General features: G+C 44.1%; 1 protein-coding gene across 3 annotated transcripts in view; it reads left to right on the top strand.

Annotated features, from left to right (window-relative positions):
• LOC139545504 (adhesion G protein-coupled receptor E5-like) overlaps positions 1-10,610 on the top strand; it is a 494,332-nt gene that overhangs the window by 337,182 nt on the left and 146,540 nt on the right. The window lies entirely within an intron of this gene.

Genomic DNA, 10,610 nt, shown 5'->3' with positions numbered 1-10,610 from the left:
TTAGGGCCAAATAGCATTCTAGTTTGCTCTGTTTTTTTTGTTAATTCTTTCCAATGTGTCAAGTAATTATCTTTTTGTTTTCTCATGATTTGGTTGGGTCTAATTGTGCTGTTGTCCTGGGGCTCTGTGGGGTGTGTTTGTGTTTGTGAACAGAGCCCTAGGACCAGCTTGCTTAGGGGACTCTTCTCCAGGTTCATCTCTCTGTAGGTGATGGCTTTGTTATGGAAGGTTTGGGAATCGCTTCCTTTTAGGTGGTTGTAGAATTTAACGGCTCTTTTCTGGATTTTGATAATTAGTGGGTATCGGCCTAATTCTGCTCTGCATGCATTATTTGGTGTTCTACGTTGTACACGGAGGATATTTTTGCAGAATTCTGCATGCAGAGTCTCAATTTGGTGTTTGTCCCATTTTGTGAAATCTTGGTTGGTGAGCGGACCCCAGACCTCACAACCATAAAGGGCAATGGGCTCTATGACTGATTCAAGTATTTTTAGCCAGATCCTAATTGGTATGTTGAAATTTATGTTCCTTTTGATGGCATAGAATGCCCTTCTTGCCTTGTCTCTCAGATCGTTCACAGCTCTGTGGAAGCTACCTGTGGTGCTGATGTTTAGGCCGAGGTATGTATAGTTTTTTGTGTGCTCTAGGGCAACGGTGTCTAGATGGAATTTGTGGTCCTGGCGACTGGACCTTTTTTGGAACACCATTATTTTGGTCTTACTGAGATTTACTGTCAGGGCCCAGGTCTGACAGAATCTGTGCAGAAGATCTAGGTGCTGCTGTAGGCCCTCCTTGGTTGGTGACAGAAGCACCAGATCATCAGCAAACAGTAGACATTTGACTTCGGATTCTAGTAGGGTGAGACCGGGTGCTGCAGACTGTTCTAGTGCCCGCGCCAATTCGTTGATATATATGTTGAAGAGGGTGGGGCTTAAGCTGCATCCCTGTCTCACCCCACGACCCTGTGTGAAGAAATGTGTGTGTTTTTTGCCAATTTTAACCGCACACTTGTTGTTTGTGTACATGGATTTTATGATGTCGTATGTTTTACCCCCAACACCACTTTCCATCAATTTGTATAGCAGACCCTCATGCCAAATTGAGTCGAAGGCTTTTTTGAAATCAACAAAGCATGAGAAGACTTTGCCTTTGTTTTGGTTTGTTTGGTTGTCAATTAGGGTGTGTAGGGTGAATACATGGTCTGTTGTACGGTAATTTGGTAAAAAGCCAATTTGACATTTGCTCAGTACATTGTTTTCATTGAGGAAATGTACGAGTCTGCTGTTAATGATAATGCAGAGTATTTTCCCAAGGTTACTGTTGACGCATATTCCACGGTAGTTATTGGGGTCAAATTTGTCTCCACTTTTGTGGATTGGGGTGATCAGTCCTTGGTTCCAAATATTGGGGAAGATGCCAGAGCTAAGGACGATGTTAAAGAGTTTTAATATAGCCAATTGGAATTTGTTGTCTGTATATTTGATCATTTCATTAAGGATACCATCAACACCACAGGCCTTTTTGGGTTGGAGGGTTTTTATTTTGTCCTGTAACTCATTCAAGGTAATTGGAGAATCCAGTGGGTTCTGGTAGTCTTTAATAGTTGATTCTAGGATTTGTATTTGATCATGTATATGTTTTTGCTCTTTATTCTTTGTTATAGAGCCAAAAAGATTGGAGAAGTGGTTTACCCATACATCTCCATTTTGGATAGATAATTCTTCGTGTTGTTGTTTGTTTAGTGTTTTCCAATTTTCCCAGAATTGGTTAGAGTCTATGGATTCTTCAATTACATTGAGCTGATTTCTGACGTGCTGTTCCTTCTTTTTCCGTAGTGTATTTCTGTATTGTTTTAGTGATTCACCATAGTGAAGGCGTAGACTCAGGTTTTCCGGGTCTCTATGTTTTTGGTTGGACAGGTTTCTCAATTTATTTCTTAGATTTTTGCATTCTTTATCAAACCATTTGTCATTGTTGTTCATTTTCTTCGGTTTTCTATTTGAGATTTTTAGATTTGATAGGGAAGCTGAGAGGTCAAATATACTGTTAAGATTTTCTACTGCCAAGTTTACATCTCTCTCTCTCTCTCTCTCTCTCTCTCTCTCTCTCTCTCTCTCTCTCTCTCTCTCTCTCTCTCTCTCTCTCTCTCTCTCTCTCTCTCTCTCTCTCTCTCTCTCTCTCTCTCTCTCTCTCTCCTTTCACTCTCTCTCTCTCTCCTTTCACTCTATCTCTCTCTCTCCTTTCACACTCTCTCTCTCTCTCCATTTTCTTTCTTTCTTTCTCTCTCTCTCTCTCTCTCTCTCCATATATTTCTCTCTTCCTGATTTTATATTTTATATTTTTATTTTCTTCAATTTACTATGGTGGTTCAATGTGACTCAACACACCAGCTAAACACACACACACACCTCTTTTCGTGTGGTTTGAGGTTGTAGTTGCTGAGTGAGAGATCACATTTCTCTCCTAGCAGCCTGAACCCTTTACACCATCATACCAGATCAGCAGAGAACTGCTGTAGACCAGGAGGAGTGGGTGTGTGAGAGGTTGACATTTGGGTGAAATACCACAGTGTCCAATCACAGCAGCAAGATTTATGACCTGTTGCTACAAGAAAGTAGCAACAGTAAAATCAGTCTCTGATTAGAGGCGAAGAGCAGTGGAACTGTCTTCAAGGTCCAAGACTGACAAAAGCAGTGGAACTGTCTTCAAGGTCCAAGACTGACAAAAGCAGTGGAACTGTCTTCAAGGTCCAAGACTGACAAGAGCAGTGGAACTGTCTTCAAGGTCCAAGACTGACAAGAGCAGTGGAACTGTCTTCAAGGTCCAAGACTGACAAAAGCAGTGGAACTGTCTTCAAGGTCCAAGATTGACAAGAGCAATGGAACTGTCTTCAAGGTCCAAGACTGACAAAAGCAGTGGAACTGTCTTCAAGGTCCAAGACTGACAAAAGCAGTGGAACTGTCTTCAAGGTCCAAGACTGACATAAGCAGTGGAACTGTCTTCAAGGTCCAAGACTGACAAAAGCAGTGGAACTGTCTTCAAGGTCCAAGACTGACAAGGGAGGAGATATTATTGGAACGCACCCTCTGCTTGTCCCTCAGTGCTGGGACCTTTGACCCTACAGCCCAGGGAACACTACTTCCTGTTTTAGTGATAAGCTGTCCTGACTCACAGATGGCAGGGTTTGCGGCAACATGGGTCATTGACTGTGTGTGCGTGCGTGCGTGCGTGCGTGCGTGCGTGTGTGTGGAAGGTGGAGAAGCACTAGCCAGCCTCCGCCCAGTACTCTACCCTGACCTTTAGTCACAGTCACTAGCCGACTACCAGCTAGTACTCATCCCTGCACCTTAGAGACTGCTGCCCTGTGTACATAGACAAGGAGCACTGGTCACTTTAATTTAACAATGTGTACATCTTGATTTACCCACTTCATATATAAATACTGTATATTCTAGTCATGGCTCATCCTATATAACTACTGCTGTACACAGCTTTTCTATCCATATACTGCCCATACTGACTATACAATATTTATATTCTGGGCTTTATATTGCGTGTTCTGATATTTCTTTATTTTTCTGGATTATGTGCTTATAGTTTTTTTATTGTTAGGTATTACTGCACTGTCAGAGCTAGAAACACAAGCATTTCACAACCAATAAACGTAGTTTAAGTAGGTAGCATAGTGGTTAGGGTTAGGCATGAGGTTAGCGGTTAGATAGTAGGTAGCATAGTGGTTAAGGTTAGGCATGAGGTTAGCGGTTAGATAGTAGGTAGCATAGTGGTTACGGTTAGGCATGAGGTTAGCGGTTAGATAGTAGGTAGCATAGTGGTTAGGGTTAGGCATGAGGTTAGCGGTTAGATAGTAGGTAGCATAGTGGTTAGGGTTAGGCATGAGGTTAGCGGTTAGATAGTAGGTAGCATAGTGGTTAGGGTTAGGCATGAGGTTAGCGGTTAGATAGTAGGTAGCATAGTGGTTAGGGTTAGGCATGAGGTTAGCGGTTAGATAGTAGGTAGCATAGTGGTTAAGGTTAGGCATGAGGTTAGCGGTTAGATAGTAGGTAGCATAGTGGTTAGGGTTAGGCATGAGGTTAGCGGTTAGATAGTAGGTAGCATAGTGGTTAGGGTTAGGCATGAGGTTAGCAGTGTGGTTAGGGTTAGGGTTAGGCATGAGGTTAGCAGTGTGGTTAGGGTTAGGCATGAGGTTAGCGGTTAGATAGTAGGTAGCATAGTGGTTAGGGTTAGGCATGAGGTTAGCGGTTAGATAGTAGGTAGCATTGTGGTTAGGGTTAGGCATGAGGTTAGCGGTTAGATAGTAGGTAGCATAGTGGTTAGGGTTAGGCATGAGGTTAGCGGTTAGATAGTAGGTAGCATAGTGGTTAGGGTTAGGCATGAGGTTAGCGGTTAGATAGTAGGTAGCATAGTGGTTAGGGTTAGGCATGAGGTTAGCGGTTAGATAGTAGGTAGCATAGTGGTTAGGGTTAGGCATGAGGTTAGCAGTGTGGTTAGGGTTAGGGTTAGGCATGAGGTTAGCAGTGTGGTTAGGGTTAGGGTTAGGCATGAGGTTAGCAGTGTGGTTAGGGTTAGACATGAGGTTAGCGGTTAGATAGTAGGTAGCATAGTGGTTAGGGTTAGGCATGAGGTTAGCGGTTAGATAGTAGGTAGCATAGTGGTTAGGGTTAGGCATGAGGTTAGCGGTTAGATAGTAGGTAGCATAGTGGTTAGGGTTAGGCATGAGGTTAGCGGTTAGATAGTAGGTAGCATAGTGGTTAGGGTTAGGCATGAGGTTAGCGGTTAGATAGTAGGTAGCATAGTGGTTAGGGTTAGGCATGAGGTTAGCGGTTAGATAGTAGGTAGCATAGTGGTTAGGGTTAGGCATGAGGTTAGCGGTTAGATAGTAGGTAGCATAGTGGTTAGGGTTAGGCATGAGGTTAGCGGTTAGATAGTAGGTAGCATAGTGGTTAGGGTTAGGCATGAGGTTAGCGGTTAGATAGTAGGTAGCATAGTGGTTAGGGTTAGGCATGAGGTTAGCGGTTAGATAATAGGTAGCATAGTGGTTAGAGCACTGGGCCGTAACCGTAAAGGTTGCTAGATTGAAAAAGCTGTTGTTCTGCCCCTGAACAAGGCAGTTAACCCGCTGTTCCTAGGCCGTCATTGTAAATTAGAATTTGTTCTTAACTGACTTGCCTAGTTAAATAAAGGTAAAAAAATTAAGGTTATGGTTAGGCATGAGGTTAGCAGTGTGGTTAGGGTTAAGGTTAGGCATGAGGTTAGCAGTGTGGTTAAGGTTAGGGTTAGGCATGAGGTTAGCAGTGTGGTTAAGGTTAGGGTTAGGCATGAGGTTAGCAGTGTGGTTAGGGTTAGGGTTAGGCATGAGGTTAGCAGTGTGGTTAGGGTTAAGGTTAGGCATGAGGTTAGCAGTGTGGTTTAGGTTAGGGTTAGGCATGAGGTTAGCAGTGTGGTTAGGCATGAGGTTAGCAGTGTGGTTAAGGTTAGGGTTAGACATGCGGTTAGCAGTGTGGTTAGGGTTAGACATGAGGTTAGCAGTGTGGTTAAGGTTAGGGTTAGACATGAGGTTAGCAGTGTGGTTAAGGTTAGACATGAGGTTAGCAGTGTGGTTAGGGTTAGGGTTAGACATGAGGTTAGAAGTGTGGTTAGGGTTAGACATGAGGTTAGCAGTGTGGTTAGGGTTAGGGTTAGGCATGAGGTTAGCAGTGTGGTTAGGGTTAGGCATGAGGTTAGCAGTGTGGTCAGGGTTAGACATGAGGTTAGCAGTGTGGTTAAGGTTAGACATGAGGTTAGCAGTGTGGTTAGGGTTAGGGTTAGACATGCGGTTAGCAGTGTGGTTAAGGTTAGACATGAGGTTAGCAGTGTGGTTAAGGTTAGACATGAGGTTAGCAGTGTGGTTAAGGTTAGACATGAGGTTAGCAGTGTGGTTAGGGTTAGACATGAGGTTAGCAGTGTGGTTAGGGTTAGGGTTAGGCATGAGGTTAGCAGTGTGGTTAGGGTTAGGCATGAGGTTAGCAGTGTGGTTAGGGTTAGGGTTAGGCATGAGGTTAGCAGTGTGGTTAGGGTTAGGCATGAGGTTAGCAGTGTGGTCAGGGTTAGACATGAGGTTAGCAGTGTGGTTAAGGTTAGACATGAGGTTAGCAGTGTGGTTAGGGTTAGACATGAGGTTAGCAGTGTGGTTAGGGTTAGGGTTAGGGTTAGGCATGAGGTTAGCAGTGTGGTTAAGGTTAGGGTTAGGCATGAGGTTAGCAGTGTGGTTAGGGTTAGGGTTAGTCATGAGGTTAGCAGTGTGGTTAAGGTTAGGGTTAGGCATAAGGGTAGCAGTGTGGTTAAGGTTAGGGTTAGGCATGAGGTTAGCAATGTGGTTAAGGTTAGTGTTAGTCATGAGGTTAGCAGTGTGGTTAGGGTTAGTGTTAGTCATGAGGTTAGCAGTGTGGTTAGGGTTAGTGTTAGTCATGAGGTTAGCAATGTGGTTAAGGTTAGTGTTAGTCATGAGGTTAGCAGTGTGGTTAAGGTTAGGGTTAGGCATGAGGTTAGCAATGTGGTTAAGGTTAGTGTTAGTCATGAGGTTAGCAGTGTGGTTAGGGTTAGGGTTAAGGTTAGGGTTAGGGTTAAGGTTAGGGTTAGGCATGAGGTTAGCAGTGTGGTTAAGGTTAGGGTTAGTCATGAGGTTAGCAGTGTGGTTAAGGTTAGGGTTAGGCATGAGGTTAACAGTGTGATTAGGGTAAGGCATGAGGTTAGCAGTGTGGTTAAGGTTAGGTTAGGGTTAGGGTTAGGGTTAACCTGACATTATAAGGAGATACATTTTAGAAATCGACAGGGTTTATGACTTTGCAACGTGCCCAGAGAGTCAAGCCCAGTCTGGTCACCCGTAATACAAGTTGCTAATCCCGACATCGGGAGACGATGTGGAAACCGACCACTAGGGGCAACAGTGAGCGCTGTTAGCTGAAAGTGACAGAGTGATTGGCTAACATTAAGCATTTAGATTGAATGTCTAACCTTAACCATTCAGATTGAATGTCTTAACCATTCAGATGTAATGCCTAACCTTTGACCTTTGAGAAACAACAGAATGGGAACTCCCTCTCCTATGTCCCCATCGACCAGTCCTTCTGTTCCAGGCTACAGCAGCTACACCGTTTCCACAACCTATTGGCCTGTAGCTTATCAGAATTCTACAGGTGGAAACCATGGTGACAGACTTTGTCGGGCGCCTCCACCTCTCACTTCCTGCCAGGGGGAAACCCTCACACCCTATTGTTTCCTTCCTGAAAGGCTGGGGTCATCGGGTCGTTGCCGTGGGAATGTCTAGTGTTGCCAAGTGCTCTACTTTAACTATGATTATTCCTTTCTACCTTTCTACCTCCTTCATGGCCAGATATAACACACACACCACAGACACACACACACACACACATACACACACACACATACACACCACAGACACACACACACACACACACACACACACACACACACACACACACACACACACACACACACACACACACACACACACACACACACACACCACAGACACACCACAGACACACACACACACACACACACACCACATACACACACACAGACACACATACACACACACACCACAGACACACACACACACACACCACAGACACACCACAGACACACACACACACACACACACCACATACACACACACAGACACACATACACACACACACACACACACCACACACACACACACACACACACACACACACACACACCACACACCACAGACACACACACACACCACAGACACACACACACACCACAGACACACACACCACACACCACAGACACACACACACACACACACACACACACACACACACACACACACACACACACACACACACCACAGACACACACACCACACACCACAGACACACACACCACAGAGACACACACACACACACACACACACACACACACACACACACACACACACACACACACACACACACACACACACACACACACACACACACACACACACACACACACACACACACACACACACACACACACACACACACCACAGACACACACACACACACACACACACACACCACAGACACACCACAGACACACACACACACACACACACAGACACACACACACACACACACACACACACACACACACACACACACACACACACACACACACACACACCACAGACACACCACAGACACACACACACACACACACACACACCACACACACACACACAGACACACATACACACACACACCACAGACACACACACACACACACCACAGACACACACACACACACACACACACACACACACACATTTTTAGTTGTGACTAGTTTTGGAGAGAGATGCTGTGTTAGCCTTGGTGTGCTTATAATGGAATGGTACAGTAAACAGATGTTTCTAATGGAATGCTACAGTAAACAGAGATGTTTCTAATGGAATGGTACAGTAAACAGATGTTTCTAATGGAATGTTACAGTAAACAGAGATGTTTCTAATGGAATGGTACAGTAAACAGATGTTTCTAATGGAATGCTACAGTAAACAGGGATGTTTCTAATGGAATGTTACTGTAAACAGAGATGTTTCTAATGGAATGCTACAGTAAACAGAGATGTTTCTAATGGAATGCTACAGTAAACAGATGTTTCTAATGGAATGCTACAGTAAACAGATGTTTCTAATGGAATGCTACAGTAAACAGGGATGTTTCTAATGGAATGCTACAGTAAACAGGGATGTTTCTAATGGAATGTTACTGTAAACAGAGATGTTTCTAATGGAATGCTACAGTAAACAGATGTTTCTAATGGAATGCTACAGTAAACAGATGTTTCTAATGGAATGCTACAGTAAACAGGGATGTTTCTAATGGAATGTTACAGTAAACAGAGATGTTTCTAATGGAATGCTACAGTAAACAGAGATGTTTCTAATGGAATGGTACAGTAAACACGGATGTTTCTAATGGAATGGTACAGTAATCAGGGATGTTTCTAATGGAATGTTACAGTAAACAGATGTTTCTAATGGAATGCTACAGTAAACAGAGATGTTTCTAATGGAATGGTACAGTAAACACGGATGTTTCTAATGGAATGGTACAGTAATCAGGGATGTTTCTAATGGAATGTTACAGTAAACAGATGTTTCTAATGGAATGCTGCAGTAAACAGATGTTTCTAATGGAATGCACCAGCAATCAGGGATGTTTATGAAAGTAGTGTAGCTAAGCATGTACTGTTTACTGGACCCCTAATATAAACAAATGCACTGGTTCCCAAACTGTTTTATGTATTCTGTGGTTTCCAAGCCCCTCAAAGATGCTCCCAAACTTCTTCCTCATGTCGACTTGTGTTTGGACTTATTTCAGATCAACATGTAGAGAGAGGGCGTGTTTGGACTTATTTCAGATCAACATGTAGAGAGAGGGCGTGTTTGGGCTTTATAAATGATCTTTACTTCAGTATTCTGTGGTATTCACTTACAGAAGGAACACAATACTTTCAGAGCCTGTTATCAGTATAAGTTTCTGGTTTCAAAGTCCATTCTTCTACCTGGGTGTGTTGGATGAGAGAGACTGTTTATGTGCTTATGCATGGGTGTGTGTGTGTGTATGTGTGCGTTGTGTGTGTGCGTGTCTGTCTGTGTATATGCGTGTGTGTGTGTGTGTGTGTGTGTGTGTGTGTGTGTGTGTGTGTGTGTGTGTGTGTGTGTGTGTGTGTGTGTGTGTGTGTGTGTGTGTGTGTGTGTGTGTGTGTGTTTGTGTGTTTGTGTGTGTCTGTGTCTGTGTATGTGTTGAGTAACTACTGGCTGGTAAAGACAGATGTATTCCCTCTAATGGACTGTGAGGTAAACACTGAAAAGCTCCCAGATGGCACTATTCCCAATTTATTGCACTACTAATGTCCTGGGCCCGTAGAGCAGTAGTGCACTACTTTTGTGGTAGGGAATAGGGTGCCCTTTGGAACGAAATCAGAGCCTCTGATTACGTCCTGCTGGGAAGTAGTACGACAGAGAAACACACACACACACGCACATACACACACATATACACATATATATATACACACACACACACACACACTCTCTTCCTGAACCTTCCTCCCAGACACCCAGACACCCTTACCCCTATTCCTCTCCCTCCCTCCCCATCTCTCTCCCTTCCTCCTCTTTTCCTCCCTCCCTCCCTCCCCACCACCCTCCCTCCTCCTTTCCTCCCTCCTTCTTCCCTCCCCACCTTCCTCCTCCTTTCCTCCCTCTTCCCCCCCATCTCTCTCTCTGTGTGAAGTGAGGGGGCGGTGAGAGGTGATAGAGGGCAGATGTTTCCTCTCTTCCTCTTTTAAAGACTTGAAACATCCCTTTAAAGAGGGGGGTGATGAAAGGAAATAAAGAGGTAGAGAAACAGAGTAACCTTTAAACAGTGTGTATAAAACCCATTCTTCAACAAAGTATACAACCCAGGAACAGGTACTGGTTGTCCCATTAGGTGTATAAAACCCAGGAACATGTACTGGTTGGCCCATTAGGTGTGTAAAACCCTGGAACAGGTACTGGTTGGCCCATTAGG

The sequence above is a fragment of the Salvelinus alpinus genome, chromosome 2, assembly GCF_045679555.1.
Source record: "Salvelinus alpinus chromosome 2, SLU_Salpinus.1, whole genome shotgun sequence".
Taxonomy (NCBI): Eukaryota; Metazoa; Chordata; class Actinopteri; order Salmoniformes; family Salmonidae; genus Salvelinus; species Salvelinus alpinus.
This window is presented reverse-complemented; position numbering and strand designations above follow the sequence as displayed.